Source organism: Capsicum annuum, chromosome 11, assembly GCF_002878395.1.
Source record: "Capsicum annuum cultivar UCD-10X-F1 chromosome 11, UCD10Xv1.1, whole genome shotgun sequence".
Classification (NCBI taxonomy): domain Eukaryota; kingdom Viridiplantae; phylum Streptophyta; class Magnoliopsida; order Solanales; family Solanaceae; genus Capsicum; species Capsicum annuum.
In genome coordinates this window covers 204,742,440-204,767,870 of record NC_061121.1, presented here as the reverse complement: position 1 = coordinate 204,767,870, position 25,431 = coordinate 204,742,440, and the positions used below count along the sequence as shown (strand labels likewise).

At 34.7% G+C, this 25,431-nt stretch overlaps 1 long non-coding RNA gene and 1 other non-coding gene across 2 annotated transcripts in view; both read left to right on the top strand.

Moving 5' to 3' along the window:
- The window catches only part of LOC124888551, a 10,896-nt gene extending 4,887 nt beyond the window's left edge, over nucleotides 1-6,009 (top strand). Inside the window, exon 2 of the long non-coding RNA XR_007046982.1 lies at nucleotides 1,964-6,009. This is a non-coding gene — a long non-coding RNA (uncharacterized LOC124888551). The remainder of the gene's footprint in view (nucleotides 1-1,963) is intronic.
- A 16,870-nt stretch (nucleotides 6,010-22,879) lies between these two features.
- On the top strand, nucleotides 22,880-22,989 carry LOC124889143. Its single transcript, XR_007047756.1, has one exon. It is a non-coding gene; the product is annotated as a small nucleolar RNA R71 (small nucleolar RNA).
- The last annotated feature ends 2,442 nt before the right edge of the window (nucleotides 22,990-25,431 follow it).

Below are 25,431 nucleotides of genomic sequence, written 5' to 3'. Positions count from 1 at the left end.
TATTAGACAAACTAGAGAAAATCAAGATAATCTAAATAATGAAATAAATTATAGAAACCGAATTAGAAAAATAATGGAAAATCTAAAAAAAAAATTAATATGGATAGAAGAAACCTTAGAAAATCTAGAAAAAAGTACATGTGATAGTTTATATAATTTAAAAAACTCACTACGAGAAGAACAACACAAGATAATAAATAACATTGAAAATCTAGAATTAGATATACATTACAGTACAGTTAGGATAAATTATTATACAGAAATTTGTAATTCTGCAATTACTACAGGATAAAATAATAAACAAATTAATGAGTATATCTTACGAAAAAAGTAAACCATTAAAAGATATTGAAACAAAATTTAAAAAATATCCACGCACAAAGAAAAATAGATTCATTAGATATCTAATAAATCTATTTCATATCTGCATCCCCCTAATTTTTTTTTTTTAAAAAAATTAATTTTTTTTATCCATTAAAAAGAATGCACGCAACTTTTTGATCTATTGAAAATTAGTTTGATCTATGCTTTTAAAATTTGATAAATTTTTCATGAATATATTCTTAAAACGTTCTCGTTTGGTTCGTTTTTTTTGTCATTTTTGACATATTAAGATTGTTTTCATATTTTACTTTTAATATTAATTATTTTTGTCTTCAAATTAATTTCAAATACAATAGTAAATATCATTTCATAAATATATTTTAATAAAATAGTTATTTTAATTGACGGACGAGTAACTAAAAGAGAACGGAGAGAGTATACACTCTACGCTTTTTATCACTTTATTTATTTATTTTTTTTTAAAAATTCACATTACCTAAAACTTTTGTCATTTTTCAGTTGAAATTGAAGGGATATATAAACATCAAATATTATTATTATATTATTAGTAGTTAGCTTCTCATTTTGCCAACTCTACGTATATTATATATGTCGTCATGTTGTCGCCTTTCTGTTTTTGCCATGATAAATGATGATGCATAAAGTGTTACGTATAAATGTTGAATGCTAATTAGGGGCGGCTCAACCCTTTAGGAGAAAAGGCGGCCGCCTAAGACCCCGAAATTTGAGAGGCCTATTTTTGTTTAGTAATAATAAATTACAAATTTTAAGAAATATATTAAATACTATTTCTAGAAAAAAGAAAAAATTTATATAAAAATATAAAACGCATGACCTCTGTTTGATTTTTGCCTTAGGCCATAAATTTGCTTGAGCCACCCCTGATACTGATAATGCTATTCTATGCTTAATAAAAAAATAAAAAACTAATAAGTTACTTATATACGGCTGACAAAATATTTTTTGTATGCTAAGACATACTATATGCTTAATTAGAATCGCGTTTGATTAGAAATTTTAGTAGTAGATTTAAAAGAAAAAAATTCTTTAAATATTTGTTTGATCATGAAAAATTAATCAAATTTTAAAAGTATAGATCAAATTAATTTTTAATGGATAAAAAAAATTAAAAAGGAAATTATTTTTTTTTTTAAAATAAAAAATAAAATAAAAAATGACATGACCCTCTAATAAGCTGCCACGTGGCAAGACTGTTTTTAAAAATCGGCTGTTAAAAAGTAATGGCATGAATGAGCCAGTTTTGTAACGGCGATGACATAAATGAGTCCAACTTTTAACAGATGACATAAATGAGTTATTTTTAATAGTTCAGTGGCATATTTGAGCCTTTTCCCTTATACCATTTATGTTAATTGGCCTACCAAGTTTGATCTAGACCTGATTTTTTTTTCTTTTAAATTTTTACTTCATTTTTTTCGGGTAAACAACATAAAATCCATTATTATAACCTATAAAAGTTAATTCCTTCCTTTTTCATAAGTTTTCAATATTACATAATCTTTTATTAAAAAGTGAGTCAGATACATTGTGCAACCGCAATGCATGGTTAGTTGATACAAGCTAAATCGATATCAACCTTTTTGGGCTATATTTCAAGGACAACACCAAGGAATTCAAACCATAAAGATCTTAAGGCCACAGGGACGTGTTTGGAAGACTCTTGTTGAGCTCTAACTAGAGCAATACCACATATGGATGATAGGTTAGAGCCCACGAAAGAATGGCATAAAGAATATAAAGTCTTTTTAGGTTATTTTTCAAATAACACTTTAGGCTTATTTGTAATAGGTTATTTATGTGAAGACAAATTCTATAAGTAAGTGCCTTAGCCATTTCATTTCCTTAGTTTTTGATGAATATTGATGTTATGAAACTCTTGAGAGAGTGTAACTTTAAAAAGTTTATGTTGATTCTGGTTTAGAAATGGTGGTTGTGAGGGCGTCTCGATTCCCTTAAGATCTCCGTGAGAGAATTGGTGCTTTGTAGGTATTTCAGTAGAGGTATTTCGATTTAGTGTACCTATTAATTTCGTTAATTTTTCTCTTTGTCTCATTCTATCTTTCCTTTATTCTCTTGCCTTGTTATCTTAGCCTGTGCTTGTGCTTTTCATACTTTATTTCAACAACAACAACAACAAACCCAGTGTATTCCCACATAGTGAGGTCTGGAAAGGGTAAGATGTACGCAGTCCATACCACTACCTCCGGAGAAGTAGCAAGGTTGTTTCCGATAGACCCCGGCTCAAGATAAGATAAGTCATAAAAAATGTACACAAAGCATGGAATAATATGACATGACATAAATATGCCACCTGTAAGGAGTAGTAAACAAAGAATAGTAAGCAATCGTAAGGCAGCATAACAAAAATACTGCACCGGCCAAGTAAAACCCTATCCTACCTACCGAAAAAGTTACTAGCCTTCTATCCTAATACGCATCCTCCAGATCTTCCTATTTAGGGTCATGTCCTCAGTAAGCTGTAACTGCTCCATGTCCCTCATAATCACTACTCTCCAGTATTTCTTCGGCCTACCCCTGTCCTGCCTGGAACCATCCAAGCAAGTCTCTCACTCCTACGAATCGGAGCATTCGTGCCCCTCCTCATCACATGTTCGAACCATCTCAAACGAACCTTCCGCATCTTGTCCTCCATCAAAGCCACACCAACCTTATCTCAAATAGTCTCATTTCGAACCCTATCCCCCTAGTAAGCCCACACATCCAGCGCAACATCCACATTTCCGTCACCTTTAGTTTTTGAATGTGAGAGTTCTGGATAGGCCAACACTCCGCTCCATACAACATGGCCGGACGGACTGCTACCCTATAAAATTTTCCTTTAAGCTTGGGCGGCACCTTCTTATCACACAACACCCCCGAGGCAAGCTTCTACTTCATCCATCCCGCCCCAACCCGGTGAGGGACATCCTCCCCAATCTCACCATTCCCCTGAATCATGACCCCTAAGTACTTAAAACTATCTCTCTTACACACCACCTGAGAATCCAACCTTACTACCACCTCCCTCGAGACATTAAACTTATATTCCACATATTCGGTCTTCCTCCTACTTAACCTGAACCATGTAGACTCAAGGATTTGTCTCCACACCTCTAATTTATCATTCACTCCCCACCGAGTCTCGTCAATCAAAACCACATCGTCTGTCAAAAACATACACTAGGGCACCTCACCTTGGATACGCCGCGTCAACACATCCATAACCAAAGCAAACAAAAACGGGCTAAAGAGTAGATCCCTGATGCAACCCTGTCAAGATCGGGAAATATTTTGAATCGCCTCCCGCCGTCCTCACCTAGGTCTTAGCTCCATCATACATGTCCTTGATCGCTCTAGTATATGCCACCGGACCTCACTCACCTCCAAGTATCTCCAAAGGACTTTCCTATGCCTTCTCTAAATCGATAAACACTATGTGCAGGTCCTTCTTCCTTTCCCTGTACTGTTTCACTAGTCTCCGCACTAGGTGAATTGCCTCTATCGTCGAGCACCCAGGCATAAATCCAAACTGGTTCTCCGAAATAGATACAATCTTCCTCAACCTCCACTCGACCACTCTCTCCCAAATCTTTATCGTGTGGCACAATAACTTAATACCCCTATAGTTGTTGCAACTCTGAATGTCATCTTTATTTTTATACAGAGGGATCATAGTACTCCATCTCCAGGCCTCAGGCATTTTCGCCGACTTGAAAATGTCGTTGAACAAATCCGTCAACCACCTCAAACTAGCCTCGCCAGAAAACTTTTAAAAATCCACGGGGATCTCATTAGGCCCCATCGCCCTACCCCTTCGCATCCTGCGAACGACCTCTTTGACCTCTTCCACCTTAAAACATCTACAATAACTAAAATCACGACAGTCCTCCGAATGCTCCATCTCACCCAAATCAAAACCTTCCTCCCCTTCATCATTCAAAAGCCTATGAAAATACGACTGCCATATTTTCTTAATATGACCATCCTTCACCAACATTCTACCATCCTCCCCCTTAATGCACTTCACCTGGTCTAGGTCACTGCCCTTTCTCTCTCTAGCCTTAGCCAGTCTAAACAACTTTTTTTCCCCTCCTTTCTCTTCTAACCCCATATACAAGCTCTCAAATGCTGCCGTCTTAGCTGCCGTAACGACAAGCTTAGCCTCCTTCCTTGCTAGCTGGTACTCCTCCCTAAAAACCCGCTTCTCTTCATCATCTTTATTCTCAACCAACTTTGCATACGCCCCCTTCTTATTCTCCACTTTCTTCTTTACTTCATCATTCCACCACCAATCCCCCCTATGGTGCCCGGCCTGGCCCCTAGACACACCCAAAACCTCACTAGCAGTCTCCTTGATGCACCTATCTGCCCTATCCCACCTACCATCTATGTCTCCCCTATGCTCCCATACCCCCATACCAGTCAACTTCTCCCTTATCTCCCACACATTCACCGGCGTTAAGCTGCCCCACCTAATTCTCGGTCGGCCCTCCTCACCCGTACTCTTCTTACCCTTCTTTATTCCCAAGTCCATTTCCAAGAGCCTATGCCGAGTCAAAAGATTTTCACTCAAAATAACCTTACAATCCTTACACCACCCTCTATCCCCTTTCTTAAGAAGCAAAAAGTCAATTTGGGTCTTGGCTATTGCGCTTTGGAAGGTGATCAAGTGATCGTCCTTCTTTGGAAAGCTCAAATTCATCACCACCAGCCCAAAGGACCTCGAAAATTCCAACAGAGCAACCCCCTCTTCATTTCTCTCCCCAAAACCAAAACCACTATGCACATCGCCAAAGCCTCCCGGAAATCCCCGATGTATCCATTAAAATCCCCTGCTACAACAATCTTCTCAGAGCTAGGCACGTCTCTAACCACCTCATCCAAGTCCTTCCGAAACCGCATCTTCTCCTCCCCACCCAAGTCCACCTGCGGTGCATACACACTACACACGTTTAGGGTAAACCCCTCAAAAACTATCTTAATAGACATCAGCCTATCACTAATCCTCTTCACCTCCACTACCCTCCCTCTAAGCTCTTTATCTACTAAGATGCCAACTTTATTCCTACGCCTCTTACTTCCAGAGTACTAAACCTTGTAACCATCCACATCCCTAGCCTTAGACCCTACCCACTTAGTGTCCTGGACACACGCCATATTGATCCTCCTCTTTCTAAGAATCTTTACCAGCTCTATGGACTTTCCCTGGAGAGTTCCTATATTTCAAGAGCCAACCTTCAGCCTATCAACTCTAGCGACACGCCCTCCTCTACCGCCCTTAACACCAGACCTAGCTCCTACTCCCCCACCTGCCCTACTCTCGTCCCCCACCCCCAACACCGCCCCCGCCCTGACCCCAATCCCTTTGGATATGACCCTATTCTACCATCAACAACCACAACCACTACACCAAAAAAATAACAACCGCGATAGTAATAACAACAATAGGGAATACAAAGCAATGAAAGAAAAAACAAGGCACACACGACGTAGATGTAATGAACAAGCAATAGTCAATCCCACAAATTAGAAGCGTTCAGGAGATGAAATAATCAGGAAAAGTAGACGAGCAGGATAATGCACAGAAAATAAGTTGTCGGAAGTAGCTAAAGTACAAAACAACAGAAGGAAAATACAAAGCAATGACAGGAAACAAGGCACACGCAAAACAGATGGGATAAGCAAGAAAAAGTCAATCCCACAAATTAAAAATTCAAGAGAATTCAATAGATTTAAAGAAATGAAATAAGCAGTAAAGGTAGAAGTAACAAGACAAAAACAATACAATGTAACTAAATGAAGTAACTAAAAGCAATCAGTGGTTTAGATGTCACCGGTATAGTCCCATGTGCTGTTGGTTAGGTTTTCGGTAAAGGGGTCACCGGAACAAGCCCGTCAGTGCATCGTCGGAGTGGCCTTGCCGGAACTGGGTGCTGGCTCGTCTGTTTACCAACCTGCTCTACCAATGCTGCCACTCTTACCCTTCTTCGGAAATGAGTCGAGCTGGCGGAACCCTAAGATCGTCGGCGATAACCGTGTCTAGGAGGCAAAGGGGGAAATGAGAGAAAAGAGAGTAGAGACGAGGATGGGGAGATCTGGGGGGGGGGGGGGGGGAGGAGCGTGGGAGAGAGAGAGCCCTTACCTGTTACCAGCGTAGCTACGTCGTCGCCGGAGACAACGCCGACCGTTGGAGGTCAGTGACGTAGGGGTGGCTAGGGTCAGTGAACGTTATGAAAAGAGAGAGAATGTTCAGAGAGAGAGAATTCCATAATAGGTAGCCATTTTCATACTTTATTTATCTTCTCATATTTTTTTTGTTATCATTTGATATCGGAGTCGAGCATAGAATCGTTCTAACGATTCTAATCTTGGGTTTTTTGTCAAAATAAAATAAAATAAAAATATAAAAATTATCAAAATAAATAAATAAATTGTTTTTGATTTTGTGTTTTGTTTGAGTTTTAGATACTAAAAATCGTGTTGTCTAGTATTTATTGTGTCAAGATCTGGGATTTGAGCTTGATTGGAGTTGATTTGAGGATTCCACCGTTGTTGGGTCCTTGAAGCTTGAAGAAGAAGAAGTGAATTCTTAGATCCCGAGTAAATTGGATATTTATTTGTATTGGGGTTTGTTCTCCTAATCATTTGAATCTTGGAGCTAGGTGTGTGCATCGATCAGTTCGTTTTGATTTTATGTATTACTGATTCGATTTATCGATTTTTGATTTTATAATATACTAAATCAATAACCATATCAATAAGATATTTTTATCAATTTTTGATTTATCAGTATTTAACCTTAGCGTTTTGATTTCAGTTTAACCAATAAGAAAATACTCATAAAGTAGAAATAATAGCAACTAACATGAAAATAAAATGAATCTTTGTTGCAGTTAAAATCCTACATGATGCATTTTAATTTATTAGAATCTCCAAGCTTGAATTGGTTTTCTAGAAATTGAATAAGTTTGTAGAAATTAAAGAGAAATATATAATAAGCATTATGTCTTATATAAGTAGAGGAAAAGTAATAGTTTAATATTTACTTATTAGGTTACTCGTTTACCCAATAACCCAATCAGATAAAATGAAAATCGGACTAATAAACCAATAAAAATTAGGGAAAGGACGAAAAAACCATTCGATTAACACAATTGACAATCAAATCGCCATTGAATTCAATTCCTAAACTGTAGCCTTTCCATGTGTTGTTTGTTGCTGCTTAGCCTTTTTTTTTTACTTTAAATCTTCCTCTGCTATCTTTTTCTTTGAATTGTAACTATTGCATTTCTTCTTCTTTTCTTTTCACTAGTTGTTCTTTTGCTTTTCTTTTTGTTGGTTTTTTTTTTTTTTTAAATACTCTTCTAATTACTCTTTAGCAATCATTTATATATATATATATATTCAAATACAATAAAAAGAAAAAAGAATATGTAAGTGTATATTTGATAGCAGATATATGTATCTAGATAATTGTATCTTCTTCTAATGTATTGATGCAGCCTTCATACGTATTGATACAATACACTAGATATCTGATACACATACTGCACATATACATATTTTATACAACAATGATACAACTTCCATACGCATCATAACAAGAATTATATTATTTCTATACACATCCTTTACAAGTTTTAGCTGCAATGATTATTCATATAAATATTCTATACAATAATGGTACAATTTTTATAAGCATCATATACAGATACATATTTTCTACAACAATTATATAATTTTTATACACATCCTTTATCGTTTCTTTATATATATAGTGTACGGATACATATTTTACACAATAACTATACGGTTTCTATACACTTCTCCTCTTTCTCGCTCTCTCTATAAGTGTCTGATGTACAGATATATATTTTATACAATAATTATATAATTTTTATACACATCCTATATAGTTTCTACATATATCTTATATATATAATTATTTTATACAATAACTATATAGTTTTTATAATTGTATTTAACTATTTTTTATTTTAAAAAGCAAAGTTTAAGTTAAAAAATTGTAGCAAAAAAACCGCTGAAACATTTAAGAAGAAGAGTCAAATGACCCAAATTTGAAATGACAGAAAATGGCTATTTTTAGGAGTAGTATGGACATTAAATGTCAATTGGCTCACACATGGGCCATTTCTTTTGAGGAGGTGGGCCACCTGGTGTCTTTTCACTTATTTTTTTTTTAAAATTACTAAAAAATGATTAACTCAATAACCCAATATCAATAAACTAATAACATTTTTATTGATTCAATTTGTTGATCAGTTTGATTTTTGTACCGCGCTACATGAATCTAAAATTTGGTCTAAAACGGAATATAAATCTATTGGGTTAAATTTTGGGTGTTCTTTATGTTCTTGGTGTTCTTTATGACTTGAAAAAAATTATAAATTGACTTTGAAATATGAAAAATTTAATCTTGAAATTGAATGTTAAAATGCATTGGAGATTATTTCCCATGACGAAGGGAGCTTAGATCTCGAATTTTATCGAGTTTCGAGTTAAAATGAAGAAGTTGTGATTTTTGGCAGCTCATAGTGTTCTTCAGATTCTTCATGTCTTGAAGAAGAAGAATATTCAAAAAAGATGAATTTGATTCAAAAAGGGAAAGTAAAAAGAAGGTCTACTTTTTTTGCTAAAGAAATACTTGTTGCGTCCTAGCGTACACGCACGTGTATGTGGTCACCCAAGTAGTAAAGTGGCCCTTTCGAGCCGAATATCAATCCCACTGGGACTTAGTGGTTAAGAACTATCAAATTTAAGCATTACTAATTAGATTGAATAAGCACAAGTGTAATTAATTAAGCAATTGAGTTTGATTATTATAAACTAAATAGCAAAAGGTAATAATGGTATGTAGTTTGGATTGTAAACAATTTGAAGAGAGTTTCAGAGTTGAGACGCTTACTTCACATTCATGCATAACTATGGTTTCTAGCCGGTGTTGGTGTTTATCGTGATTATTAGTTGACGGGGTTGATATATTTTGAGAGTGGTCATCCTTCAAGTCATCTATCCAAATTAATCTCACAACTACATCGTTGAGCGGGGATGTGAGTCTTTAACTTGGATGCATTAAACCATCTTCCCATTTCGTTAATCAAGTTGGACGTTTTAGGTATATCTCTATCCTAAACACAAATCATCCTCTAAAAATTAGTATTTAATCATTAAAAAAAGATCCACACTTCTTACATTCTTCATTCCATTCCTCTACTCCTATGGTCAATTTGTTTTAGGACTTAGATTTATTCTAAAGTTCATGGCGCTTTAGAATAGTAAAATAAGAATGGAAGAACAATCACATACTTGATAAACATATAAACAAACTATAAATCACCATACATAATAATGATTTTAGCTTCAACCCTATATTGATGGTGTTTAGCCACTCATTGTCATACAAAGAATCACCATAGATGAGTTCATAAAGCAAAACTACAAGAAAGTAAAGTTTAAGAACAAAGAACCCTAGTATGAGCTCCTTGGTGCCTTGTCTTCTCTCTAATTCGTGTATTGATCCAAAGATGAGATTATATTGTGACTAAGTGACCCTTTTGTAGTGTTTTAGGTCATCGATATTTATCCCAATAGGAACTATATACATTGACAACATTGCCCATCACTTAAGAAGATGAAAAATCACTTTTGGCCGTTTTTCATCCTTGGGCGTGGCATGCCTTTATCACATATGTCCAAGGGCGTTTCACGCCATTAACATGGATGAAAACTATTTTTGACATGTTATTTTGTGTCTTATATCATGGCACACCCTTATCTCAAAGGTTTGAGGGCGTGGCACGCCCTTGTGCTCAGAAACACCATTTTTCGTAGTAGTTTACTCCTTCAATTTGCCTTGAAGTTCTGCACTTTATGACTGGCTTTCCCACTTCATTTTTAGTCTTGTTTAGATTCTCAACATTTATTTTAACATCATTCATGGTCTCCTATAACATCAAACAAGACGAACTAGTGCACACAACACAACAGAGTCCGCCGAGATACACTAGCACAACACACAACTCAAGCTAGTAACACTAGTTTTCTTCTCTAAACTCTATGTGACCAATTTAATTATTAACTTGTTTTGAACACACCTTAAACACTATGAAGTATAGTTTAACACATAAATGCTCAATTATAACATAAACAACTCATTATACACATAAGAAATCCTTAAAACTAGGATAAACAAATAAATAATGACACTTAGGTGCATAAATACACCTAAGACCACCACCTCACACTTAAAGCCTTGTTCGTCCTCGAACAACTATTTACATTAAGTACTATCCAAGGAAGACTCCAACATTACTACTATAGGAAATAAACTTGAGATAGCACTACAATGACTACATGATTAGCAAGTTCCACACCAAGCATGCCTTATTAAAATTGAAACTCATGAACATCACTCTGAAATATCTTAACCTTAAGAATTGACTCTACCAAGTTGGAAAACTCATGCATATTACTCAATAATAGAGATCATACAATTCACCTAACTATCATTAAACATGCACCCTCACCAAAATATAGTTACCCATATTTACTCATAGATATGCATGCCACCACAAGAATGGGTTTAAGAATCAATTTCACTCACTTTCACAAAGAATTCTCATGTCACATAAGATGAACCATAACCTTTCCCTTAGTGTAGTACTCCACTAATATCAAAATGTTAGGGATAAAGATCAAATACGACTTTAAAGGTTGCAATGTAGGATAAGGGATGGATAAGAACTATTCTAGCTAGTAATAATGACTATCTTTTCTAAGTGCTTTAATACATCATATTATGCATTGAACTCCTCTCTAAACAACCAATTTCTCACCACTTTTATCTTTCCACTTCACTCTTGATTTGCCCTATCTCTTTAAGCTATGTATGGAGGGAGTATTTTTAATTAACTCATGATTAAATTTTGATCTTTTCATTACACCCCTCCCAACCACATTACATTAAAATTTTCATACTAATAATTACTATTTTTTTGGGGCTTCACTTTTTTCTCTTTCCTTCATAAGTGTTACACTCCTTAACCATGCTATTTTTTTTTAACTAAAACTCTTTGGAGCTTTGGATCAAATTACAGTCAATTAAAGAAAGGGAATAGGCTACATATGAGGCTACCAAAGAATAAGCTAAATGTTCAACAGGTCTAGCAAAGATCATACAATAAGGGTAGATAAAGAGGTAGAAAACATGACTATCAAAGAAATTCCTATATCATCTCCTAAATCCATAATTTTATTTCACTTTGCACACACACTAGACTAATTCTCGACCTAAATATGCAATAAGAGATGCAAGAAAAGACCTCACTCACATAAGGCTCATGCTCAAATTAAGTTGGATCCCTATAGACTCTAAACTAAAAAATAACAAGAATTTAAAATTAAGCCAACAACACATAAGAATCATATAAATAAGCTTAGGTGTATAAAAATGTAACACCTCGAGACTAACCCCTGGATGTCACACAGTGCTTATGACCACAAGTAATCCCAAGCTAACTCTTATACTGGCATAAATCGTGAGCAACTAAATAAGATACATTAATCAGAAAGAAATATGCTGAAGAGAAGTCTTTACTAAGTAGGTTCTATACAAAACTGTGTAAAATGATTTCAACTCTGGTTATACAAAACAAAATTGAAATCAAATACATCAACTCTACTAGCTGTCTATGAAGCCTCTACTAATACTGACTATAGGTAGCTGGGACATGACCCCCAGCTATCCTTGATCAATACTACTGAATAAAGAAAAAAAATCCTACTCGAACTATAATTGACTCGAGCCCTCGAATCAAAAGGGCTCATCACCTGCTAACTGAAAGTTGCATACTGTATGATTATGATGTGTGGGCTGCAACTAGTACCTATATTATGAGACAATATAGCAATAGACATATATGTGGATCAATACTTCTGGAATGTACTGAGTATATGAGGGTGAATGCATAAGTAAAACAATAGCTGAATATTTATATAAACTTTTAAATAATTCATGCTAAGTATAAATGACTCACCTTGGGCTTCAATAAAATAAAAGCTGTAAAATCATAAACATGAGTAATGAAGCATAAGTATAAACTTTGTGAGCGATAACACTTAGTTTGAAAAACTTTTCTTTTGTTTTTTCTTATTGAGGTTCTTCTAACCGACATAAACCATGTGAGCTATCATGGAGTCCAACGTCTTACTCACGTTGGGGAGAGTTGTCCTACCCTTGCCATCGAAATAGGACCTTAACTAAAGTGATCACTATCTATAACTTCATCCATATTGGGAATAATCTTAACCTACATCGGCTCGTAGTTTTGGGGCATGTGACCTTGGACGTATACCTAACTCGGTGCTAAATACTACTCCCTTATTACTTAATGCTCATACTTTAGGAAATCCACCTTAAAATAGCTTAAGGGTTTATAATGAAAACCAGTTATGCTTTTCTTTGCTTTAAATTATAATCAAGATAAAAAAATGTGGATTCCATCTTTTAGCTGAAGATCAAAAGATCAAGTCTTGCTTTAAATCTTAAAATAAGCTTGTCATAGAATGCTTAAAAGCATAATCTTCTTGATATCTCAACACCTAAACTTAGGGCTTACAATTTATGCTTTAAACTCATGGTAATTCATACCAAAACTTCATGCTCAATATAATTCTTGAAATACTTCAACAATAACAAGTCAAGATAGTGAAATCTTATTCATAATATAAATCTTACAAGTTGAAACATAAATGTAAGCACTTCTTGATATACTTAAAACTTTAAATATCATGATAATAACATGCTTCAAGAATATAGAAACTTGGGTATGAACCCTACTTTAAAACAAGTAAATAGAAATCTTAAAATCATGCAATTTGAGCACAAAGGCAAAATGATACCATTGTTCATAACCCCACATACCTTAATTAAAGGAATTCTTGAAGAAATCTTGAAATTGACACTTGAATTTCTTGGGGAAGTAAGCTTGAATTTATTGATCTTGAAAAGAGAGACTTGAATTTTTGGTGAGAAACCCTAATCTTGATGTTCTTGATATTCTTGAATTTGAGTCTTGAGACTTGGGAAATGCTCTTGCAAAAAACCCTAGATGGTTGTTCTTGAGTACGGGAGAGGAAATAACGTGTTATGTGTTTAAGAATTAGGAAAAATACACTTAATAGAGGATTTTAAGTCGTGGGGGTTGGGTTTGAGGTGAGGAAAAGACCAAAATACCTTTTCGAAGCTGAATAAGAATTGTTGAATTTTTCTTTAGTTGATGACTTGGTCGATTTCTTATCAACTTGGTTTATTGACTATCAGCCTAGTCATCAACTCCCTTTCATGTTCTTATTATGGGTGATGACAGGACTGATGGCTTATCAACTTGTTGATAGCCTATCAACCTAGTCATCAACTCCTTCAGAGTTATCGCCTAAAGTTGACAACTTTGGCTGATGGTCGTCAACTTGGTTGATAACCTACCAGCTTAGTCGTTACGTTCTTCAAAGATTTTGCCTAAGGTTGATGACTTGACTGATGGTTCATCAACTTGTGCATAGCCTATCAGCCTAGTCGTCACCTTGATGACAGATGGATATGCTGAGGTAAAGTGGGCATAACTTTTCACTCCGATGTCGGATTAAGGTGAAACCAGATACATTGAAAAGACAACTGAAATAACTTTGATATATAGTAGGACACGTGAATCAATATATTCTAGGATATGCACTCATCTAAAGTAGACCTTAGCTGGAGAATTTGTCAAAATTCTATCGTTAGAAAAGTCCTCAACTCGTCTTTGAGTTAGGAGGGTATTATGACCTCTACTAATATATAAAGATATTCCCACATCATATATTTTATAATCATACATGTATATACATGGAATAATTGGGTTCAAGTCTGTACGCATAGGAACAACGATTTAATTCTAGCCCAAAAATATGAAGTGTTACATTATCTCTTCTATGGGAAAATTCATCCTCGATTGAGACTGGTTAGCTGAGAATACTGGGAGAACTGAGATCATATATTGAGCATGCTTGACTGGAAACATGATTATATGACTGAGTCCGAAACATGATACATGGCTGAATTAATTTCATGAATACATGTAATAATATGAGAATGGTTATAAGGCTGAGATAAAAACGAGAGAGTCAACTTATAAGTACCCATTACTTCAAGCTGTATCTTATTTTGTGAAGAAAAGTTGAGAGATTTAGTACATGAAAACTTGGGGGCATTACAACATCTCTCCCTTGGGATAGTCCATCCCTCGAATGATACTGACTTGGATGAAATACTAAGGAAAGACTGAGATGATGTAAGGGACACGTACGGACTGAATCATGATTGAATATCTGGAATCTAAAACTGATGCCTGCTGCACGAAATAATCTGAATTTGCAAATTACCAGGATGTAAACATTTTTACCTCTTGGAATAGCCATATTCACGAGACTTCTGATAGTATGACCAGATGAAAAGATGGAAAGCCATAAGAGCTTGTCTGTCTGACTGCTAGACTGAATTACTGGCTTTATGGACTAACTCATACTAAAAGTTTATACTCACATGGAGCATTCTTTAATGCTCTTTCTAAGAAGTTTTAATAATATTAAAGAGCAGAGAATCTTGGGCATGATCTGAATAAGTTAGGATAGAATTACTAGGCCTTAGGCAATGAAACTTCTTACTTTCAAGCTTAGCAACACTTCTCAAATACTCCCTCAACTATACTATTCCCCTTAAATATCATACTCATTTGATTCAACTTATAATTCTCACTGGGCATTGATAAATCCATCAACTAAAGTCTAAATTGAACTAAATTCTCTCACCATGATCAATCCTAACTAGAAATCACAAGGTACAACATACTACACCATAATACTAGTCTAAACCAAATGATTCAATCTTCTATGTCTCTTTTAGTGCTCACACACTAAGCATAACATGCCTTACCACTTCAATGATTAACTTTGAACTCTTACTATGGTTCACTAGCGCATATTGCATTCATCCTTTTACATCCCAACATGATATTCAGGCCTATCATTATAACCATATATGAACTTCAAGGCAAACACCAATAAAGGCATCATTCTCATATTCTCTAAACTTCCATCAATAATACTTTCTTGCACTATCTTTATGAAGATATTCCCTAAATTCTCAACCAACTATGATATATACCAAAGATTTGCCTCGATATTCCTTCATCCTTTAGCCTTAGATAGAGAAAGCATAAATAATCTTTCTTATTGAGGGTCACCAACTCCCTCTCATCTAAACCATTGATTATCCATTATCATCACCATTATCTTAACATAAGAGGAGGTCACTGAAGGGTTATTGCATAATGACCCAAAGAACGAAAGAATACTATACATAAATTTGACACTTAACTGAGGCCTGAGGGATAGAGTAACAAAGGTATGGATTCATTAAAGAGATCTAAACTAAGGACATATATAATATAATGCAAATTTCACTAGTATCATGAGTTTTGAGAACAGATCATACTTTGAAACATGAGTTCATACTTATCATAAGCTATTCAAAATAATACTGAAGTTCATAGATTTATGAGGGATGACTTGAAACATAGAGTGAAGCTGTTACTTACTTACTAGAAGCTGAGAATGAATTGAATACACATAGAGTGTATAAGCATTGCCTTTGACATGGATTTATCACACAAGACATAAATATGGTGTGATAACGACAGAATTCCAAGGAATACTCTAAAGTAAGAAGGGATCACCATCTCATCACAACTCTTATTGACATGTATCACAATCTAATTCTCAAAACTTAATTTGGTTCTTCACTCTACCATCTCCTCCTTAGATCAAAGATGGCATTCTAAGCTTATGGGTCTACTCCATATCCTTGAGATTGAGCCATAATTTCTTTGCTCTAACGGTCTACACATGAATGCTCACTCACCTGAATAAACTATATCTTGACAAACCTAACTTCATTCTTGGACACTATCTTAATACATACCACCCTTAACTTTCTTTAGCTTTAATAATCATCATCATAGACTAGCACTCTATTAACTCGACAAACATACCTGCCTCACTAAAGACATAAACGCATAATTTGCCTCATATTTTTTCATAGTCTACTAATATCATATCTCTAGCCATCAAGAATACCATATACTATATGACTAGCCTTATTCACACGTAGAAACTTACGGGAATTATCTACGAACACATGACACTTAATAATCTTAGAAAATAATTCAATCCCTATATCACCTTGGGTACACCTCTACATCATTCCTACGACATCATACTTAATTGCGAATACATACACTTAAACTCTTGTGTATGTTATCTCAAGACTACTGGTTCACCTCCCATACAACTAGCCACACCATCCCAAGTAATCACTCTTTCCACCTTGATGATCATCCACTGTTCAAGCTTAGATTTTAGTACTAGTCATGATTAACCAAAACTTCGCACACCATTCTTTACATGTCAAAACATTAGGAAACACTAGTCTACTAAAACCTTATAATAATAATATTTGATCATAATCTTACAGTCTATCTAATTACAATCCATAAGCACATCCCTCTTCTACATATCTCTAGTACTTATCCATCCATATATATAAATTATACCCCTAACTTTACAAACATCAACCAATTTCTTTTTCACAAAAGGAGAACCCACATTAATAATTCTTATCAACATAATACTTTCGTTAGGAACCTATACTTTTCTAACATAATGAAATATCATCAAAAAAATCCTTTCCTACTTTAAGCATACCATAATTTACCTTAACTAATAACTCTTTCTTTACCTTCCATCATGAAACCTACACCACATTCACTGCCTTTTAGTTAGCACACAAAGACAAATCATCCCATCCTACTTAATAGACGACATAGATCTATCAATTTTTTCCCTCAATCAAATGCTAACCCCAACTTTTCTTGTTACTATACTTCTAAATCCATACTTCCAAATCTAAGGATGCTCCACTACTTATGAATCATAACACCTTGAGTTACACATTGCCTTAATAAAAACTATATTCAATATTCATGGAGCGTGCTCTCTCCTTTCATGAGCGCTATTTGTAATAAAGGGTTAACAGAGAATCTGAATATATATCTATTCAGTCTTAACTAAAAAACACGTATGGATGAGGACATAAATTTTGACTTAAGGAACTTATAACACACTAGCTAGCTCCTTTCAACTCTTTGTATGACTTCTGAAATTACTGATAGTAAATTTGAGAGCATAATTTTGGGAGGAATTGGAGCTTACTAATTATGTTATCTCAAGTATAAGTCATAGATGGAGTATTATGAAGTAACACACGAATCGATAGAAAATTCTAAAAGAACAAATTTATTGCATGATCTAGAGTATGAAAGAAAGAAAACTCTTCTTAAATGCCCTGTAGCCTCTCGAAGAAAATTATAGATGTTATTGTACTATTCCAAAAGACTCTACTAGATATGGCTTCACAGACACCCTAGGATACTTGAACTCTGTGCTCTGATACCAAGTATGTAATGCCCCGAGACTACACTTTGGACGTCACACGATGCTTAGGACCATAAGTAATCTCAAGCTAACCCTTATACTAGCATAACTCATGAGTTACTAAATAAGATACATTAATATGAAAAAAATTATGGAAGAGAAATATTTACTAAGTAGGTTCAATACAAAACTGTGTAAAACAATTTTAACTCTGGTTATACAAAACAAAACTGAAATTAAATACATTAAATTTACTGACTGTCTATGAAGCCTCTACTAATAATGAATATAGGTAGTCAGGACATGACCCTTAGCTATCCCTGATCAATACGACTGAATAATGAAAATAAGATGCTACTCGAACTATAATTGACTCAAGCCCTCAAATCAAAAGGGCTCACCACCTGCTGACTGGAAGTTGCACACTGTCTGATTATTATGTGTGGGCTACAACTGGTACCTACATCATAAGACAATGTAGAACATAGACATGTATGTGGATTAGTACTTCTGGAATGTATTGAGTATATGGAGGTGAATGCATAAGTTAACATTAACTAAATATTCATATAAACTTTCAAATAATGTATGCTAAATATAAATGACTCACCTTGGGCTTTAATAAAACAAAAGCTATAAAATCATAAACATGAGTGATGAAGCATAAGTATGAACTTTGTGAGCCATAGCACTTAGTTCTAAAAGCTTTTCTTTTGTTCTTTCTTAGGGAGGTTGTTCTAACCGACGTAAACTATGTGAGCTATCATGGAGTTCAATGTCTTACCTACGTTGGGGAGAGTTGTCCTACCCTTACCATCAAAATAGGACCTTAACTAAAGTGATCACTATTTATTACTTCATCTATATTGGGAATAAGCTTAACCTATATTGGCTCGTAGTTCTGGGGCATGTGACCTTGGATGCATACACAACTTGGTGCTAAATACTACTCCCTTATTACTTAATGCTCATACTTTAGGAAATCCACCTTAAAATAGCTTAAGGGTTTATAATGAAAACCAGTTATGTTTCTCTTTGATTTAAATTAAAACCAAGATAAACAAATGTGATTCCATCTCTTAGATGAGGATCAAAAGATCAATTCTTGCTTTAAATCTTGAAATAAGATTGTCATAGAATGCTTAAAAGCATAATCTTCTTGATATCACAACACTTAAACTTAGAGCTTAAAATTTATGCTTTAAACTCATGGTAATTCATACCAAAACTTCATGCTCAATATAATTCTTGAAATACTTCAACAATAACAAGTCAAGATAGCGCATTCTCATTCATAATATAAATCTTGTAAGTTAAAATATAAATGTAAGCACTTCTTGATATACTTAAAACTATAAATCTGATGATAGTCACATGCTTCAAGAATATATAAACTTGGGTATGAACCCTACTTCAAAACAAGTAAATAGAAATTTTAAAATCATGTAATTTGTGCATAAGGGTGAAAGGATACCCTTGTTCATAACCCTACATACCTTAATTAAACGGATTCTTGAAGAAATCTTAAAATTAAAACTCAAATTTATTGGGGAAGGAAGCTTGAATTACTTGATCTTAAAAAGAGAGGCTTGAATTTTTGGATCGGAGCCCTAATCTTAATGTTCTTGATATTCTTGAATTTGAATCTTGAGACTTAGGAGATGATTTTGAAGAAAACCCTAGATAGTTGTTCTTGAGTATGGGAGAGGAAGTAATGTGTTATGTGTTTGAGAATTGGGAAGAATATGCTTAATAGAGGATTTTAAGTTGCGGGGGCAGAGTTTGAGGTGAGGAAAAGACCAAATTACCCTTCAAAGTTGAATAAAAATTACTAAAATTTTCTTTAGTTGATGATTCGGCTGATGGCTTATCAACTTGGTTGATAGCCTATCAGACTAGTCATATACTCCTTTTCATGTTTTGGCTATGTGTGACAACTTGGCTGATGGATTATTAACTTGTTGATAGCCTATCATCCTAGTCATCAACTCTTTCAGAGTTACTGCCTAAGGTTAACGACTTTGGCAGATGGGTCATCAACTTGGTTGATAACCTATTAGCCTAGTCGTCACCTTCTTTAGAAATTCTTCCTAAGGTTGATGACTTGGCTAATGGGTCATCAACTTGTTAATAGCCTATCAGCCTAGTCGTCACCTTGATGATAGATGGATATGCTGAGGTAAAATAGGCATAACTTCCCACTCCGATATTGGATTAAGGTAAAACCATATGCATTGAAAAACAACCCAAAGCCCTTTTTTGTGAAATATAGTAGGACACGTGAATCAATATATTCTAGGATATACATTTATCTAAAGTGGACCCTAGCTGGAGCATTTGTCAAAACTTTATTGATAGAAAAATCCTTATCTCGTCTTTGAGTTAGGAGGGTTTTATGAACTTGATCAATATACAAAGATATTCACACATCATATATTTGATAATCCTATATGTATATACATAGAATAATTGGGTTTAAGTCTGTACGCATAGAAATAACGATTTTAATTCTTGCCCAAAAATGTGGGGTGTTACAAAAAAATGTCATTCAACACAATCAACATGTAATCATATTCAAAACCAACTTGCATAATTAATCAAACATAGAAACTAGAATGAACATCTCACTTATTCCTAATATGAAAATTTCAAAATTTACTTCTAAAAATAGAAAAGGATACTGAGTTCAAAGGGTACCCCTTCGAAAAATAATTAAAAAGAAAAACCAAGGGGTAAGTGAAAAAAGGTAAAATCATTTTGTAGTTTTTTTCAAATTTAGTCAAAAACTAGACCCAAATAAAAATAGACATCCTATAGCAACACTTCACCCTAAGCAATCGGAAGATTTCCTACCCCACACTTAAAATCACACTTTGTCCCCAAAGTATAACTAGAAGTAGAGATAGAGATACTTCCTGAGGCCTCCAAGCCTAGCTAGTAGCATTTTTAATCATCAATGAGGTTTGGTGAACCCTACACCAGTCTTTGTAATGCTTCTCACCTTGAATTTCTGGTACTTAGACTTTTCATCAACTTGTGACTCAGAAAAAAATAAAAACAACAATGATCTAAAGAAAAACTTGAAAACAAAATACTTGGGTTACCTCTCAAGCAATATCTGATTTATTATCGCGGTACGACTCACATCACAACATTAAACTATGCTCCTTCAACCTTTTCCTCCTACTCGAAGGCCATCTTATCACTCTTTTCTGACCTCTAGAGTGCTTACTCTCAAGGTCTGCAACTTTCTCCACACTTGACTTTTCAAAATACTCTTTATGTTCTCAATGACGGGCTTAATAAGAAGCTTAGGCCATTCTATGAAAGAGTCTAAAGAGGTAAATGAAGGTTTGCACTCCTCCACCCCATGCTTATCTATTTCTGTTGCTATGATCATGTACAAATCTTTATAGTGCATCGGTGGATTGTGTTTTTAATAAACCTTGAAGACCACCACTAAATCATTCAATCTCATTATTAGCGTGACCTTTATGACATCAATCAATGCTCCTCTTGTTCCCAATAATAGACATCCCAGTATGATCGATAACCTGGAATCTACATCATAATCAAGCACAATAAAATCAACAGGAATAATGAACTTACCAACCTTAATAAGGACCTCTTCAATGATCCCTTCATGAACCACTCTTATTCTATTCTCTATTAGGAGCACCACAAAGCTTGGTCTTGGTCCTCCCAATTAAAGAGTATTAAACACAGACAGGGACATCAAATTTATGCTCGCCCCCAAGTTACTCAAAGTACAGATCATATCATTTTTATCAATTTGTATGGGGAGGGTGAAACTCTCTGGGTCCTTGAGCTTTTTTGGCATCTTCCTCATCACAAATGAACTGTACTCCTTAGTATGTGCCACCATCTTAGTGTCACCCAACTTTGTATTATTGGTTACCATATCTTTCAAGTGCTTAACTTACTTAGGCATATCCTGCAAAACATCTAATAGAGTAAGGTTAATGTAAAGTTCTCTGAACGTGTCAAAGAACTTTTTAAAATATGCATCCTCCTTATCCTTCTTAATCCTCTAGGGAATGGTGGTAGTGGTTTCTCTTGTATACACTCAGCTGCCTTTGTTTTCGGTTACTCAGACTTTCCTAAATTTCTAGCATCTTTTGCTACAACTTACTATCCTCTGTTTATTGTGGGACTAGTTCTGCCCGTACCTTATATTTTTTCCTTGGAGGTCTGTCAGTGAGGTCTCTACCACTCCTTAAGATAATTGCCATTACTTACTTCAGATTCTATGTGTTACTTGGCATACCCTCTTGAGGTCTTATATATTGGGGCAGAGCTAACTTTCTAACTGCGTTTCTAGATTCTTTTAAGTGTGTTACTGATTTTTAATCTCTGCATCCATTCATTCTTGATTATCTAGAATCCTTTTCAAGGTCTCTTTGATATTACTGACCTTTATGTTCTGTAGTTGCTGAAAATGTTGAGTCTAAGCCTGATTGTTGCCCCAAACGTAGTTAGGCTAACTCTACTAATTGTGGTTATAGGCATTTATATAATTCTAATTACTTTTAGTGCATTTCCCATAAAGTTATCCTACTCCATGTTTGCTCTAAAAGAGTCTGTAGAGTGACCACTAATCCCACAAATCTCACACCAAATTGAGGTTTGCTGGATTGTATTTACTTGGGCTTGAGGTTGGTTCATACCCAACTTGTTGAACTGTGTCATCATTTAATCTTAAAGAGACAAAAATTGAGAGGCCAAAGTTGTGACACTATCCACCTCAACCATCCTAACAGGCTTCTTCACTATACTTCTAGACATATCACCCTGCCATTCAACATTACTTTGTGTAATTATATTCAACAAAGTATATAGCTCATCATAAGTTTTGTTCAAAGCTTGATCACCTGCAGCTGAATCAAATAAAATTTTTGTTGTATGGTCAAGAGCTTCAACAAAAATATTAGCCAATACCTCATTCATCTGTTGATGGTACGGGCAGTCCCTGCAAAGAGATTTGAACCTCTCTTATGCATGATATAAATTCTCATCTGGATTTTGTTTAAAACTAAAAATCTTACTACATAACCTTGTAGTTTCTCCTGACAGGAAGAATCAAATAAGGAACTTTTTTGTCAGAACATCTTATGTAGTGATGGAGTTTGAAGGTTTTGCCTTTAACCATTTCTTTGTTTCCCCCAAAAGTGAAAGGAAATAGAGTGAGCCTTATATAGTCAGTGGAGACTCCAATAAGAATAAAAGTATCACTGATCTCTAAAAAGTTCTATTGATGAACTTATGGATCATTATGTATAGGCCTGTGAACTACCCACTGCTGTTCAATAACTGCACCATATTCTGTTTTAGTTCAAATCTAACTCCCAATTTCAGTCTATGGATGGCAGAGGTAACATTAGTTGCAATTAGAATTGCCACTTTGCATACTGTCCTACGAGTTGATTGTTCACCACCCATGTTGGTAAGACTGGCTTCTTCCTATGAAACTTGTGGTATGCGATAGAGAAGTACTGCTTCTCTTCTTAACTGATTTAAATGTCGCTTAGTTTTAGGATATGGGTCAACCAAATCCCATTCCCTTGCCAGCTTACTAGAGATTTAGACCCGTGCATGGAAATTCATAAGCTAAGATCAAGTCAGTAGCACTTATACAATCAAATATCAAAACAAACAACCAGACAGTTGCCAATTGTTATGTCCCTAGCAACGGGACCAAACACTTGTTGTGTTCTAGCATACACATAAGTGTATGTGGTCACTCAAGTAGTAAAGTGGCCCTTTTAAGCCGAATAATGATCTTACATGGACTTGGTGATTAATAACTATCCAATTTAAGCGTTACTAATTAGATTGAATAACCACAAGTGTAACTGATTAAGAAATTAAGTTTGTTAATTATAAGCTAAATAGAAACAATTAACAATGGTATAATGTTTGGATTGTAAACTATATGAAGAGAGTTCCAGGGTTGAGGCACTTCACATTCTTGCATAACAATGGTTTCTAGCTGGTCTTGGTGTTTATCATGATTGTTGATTCACGGGGTTGATATTTTAACTTTGTAATGGTCATACTTTAAGTCATCTACCCAAATTTATCTCACAACTATATCTTTAAGTAGGTTGTGAGTCTTTAACTTGGATGCATTAAAGTATCTTCCTGTTTGTTACTAAGTAGGGCGTTTTAGGTATATCTCTATCCTAAAAAAAGCATCATTTAAAACTTAGTATCTAATGATTAAAGACATTTTCCATTCTCCTTACAATCCTCATTCCATCCCTTTACTCCTATTGTCGATTCATTTCAGGACTTAGATTTATCCTAAAGTTCACAATGATTTAGAATAGTAAAACAAGAATAGAAGAACAATCACATACTTGATAAATATATAAGGCAACTATAAGCCATCATTAAACAGTTATTTTTGTAGCCTCAACCCTATATGAGAGTGTTTTTCCACTCAAAGTCTTACAAAGAATCACCATAGATAAGTTCATAAAACAAAACTATAAGAAAGTAAAGTTTAAGAACAAAGAACCCTAGTTTGAGCCCCTTGGTGCCCTGTCTTATCTACAATTCCTATATTTATCTAAAGATGGGATAAAATTGTGACTAATTTCTCTATTTATTGTGTTTTAGTTCGTCCATATGTATCCCAATACAAAATATATGCATTGACAATATTTCCCCTTACCCTTAGGTTTGTCACGCTCTTATCGCAGATGTCCAAGGGCATTTTATGACCTTAACATGAATAAACACTTTTTGAAATGTTATTTGTGTATTTAGGTATGTCATAACCTTATCTTATTGGTATCAGGGCGTGGCTCACCCTAGTGCGCAAAAATATTATTTTTTATAAGTTAATTCCTTCCATTTTCCTTTGGGTTCCACACTTTATGGTTGCCTTTCCTACTTTATTTTGGGATTTTTAGCTTCACAATATTGATTTTAACATCATCCATGGTCTCCTATAACTCAAACAAGACAAATTAGTGCACAAAACATAATAGAGTCCACAGAGATACACTAGTACAACACATAGCTCAAGCAAGTAACACTAGTTTTCTTGTTTAAACTCTATGTGACTATTTTGTCTCTTAACTTGTTTTGAACATACCTTAAATACTATAAACATGTATTAAGCACATATATTCTCAATTGTAACATAAACAACTTATTACATCCACAAGAAGTCTTCATAACTTGGCTAAACACAAGTAAATAATGACACTTAGGTGCATAAATACACCTAAGATCAATATTCCATAAGAGGAAAATTCAAAGTAAATAAGTACAAAAAGGGATAACAAAAGCTTAAATTCAGAGTTTCCAACTAGTCTGCTTGGGCCGTACTCCCTCACCTGCACCAACAAATAACCCATCTACGCCAGCAGATCAACTTAGTTGGTCACTTTCCAACTCATTGATTTTGATTTGCAAATCCTACCTATAAGGGCAGGTGACCATCTGCACCCATATCTCAATAATGTGCATCTCAACAATTCTAATTGT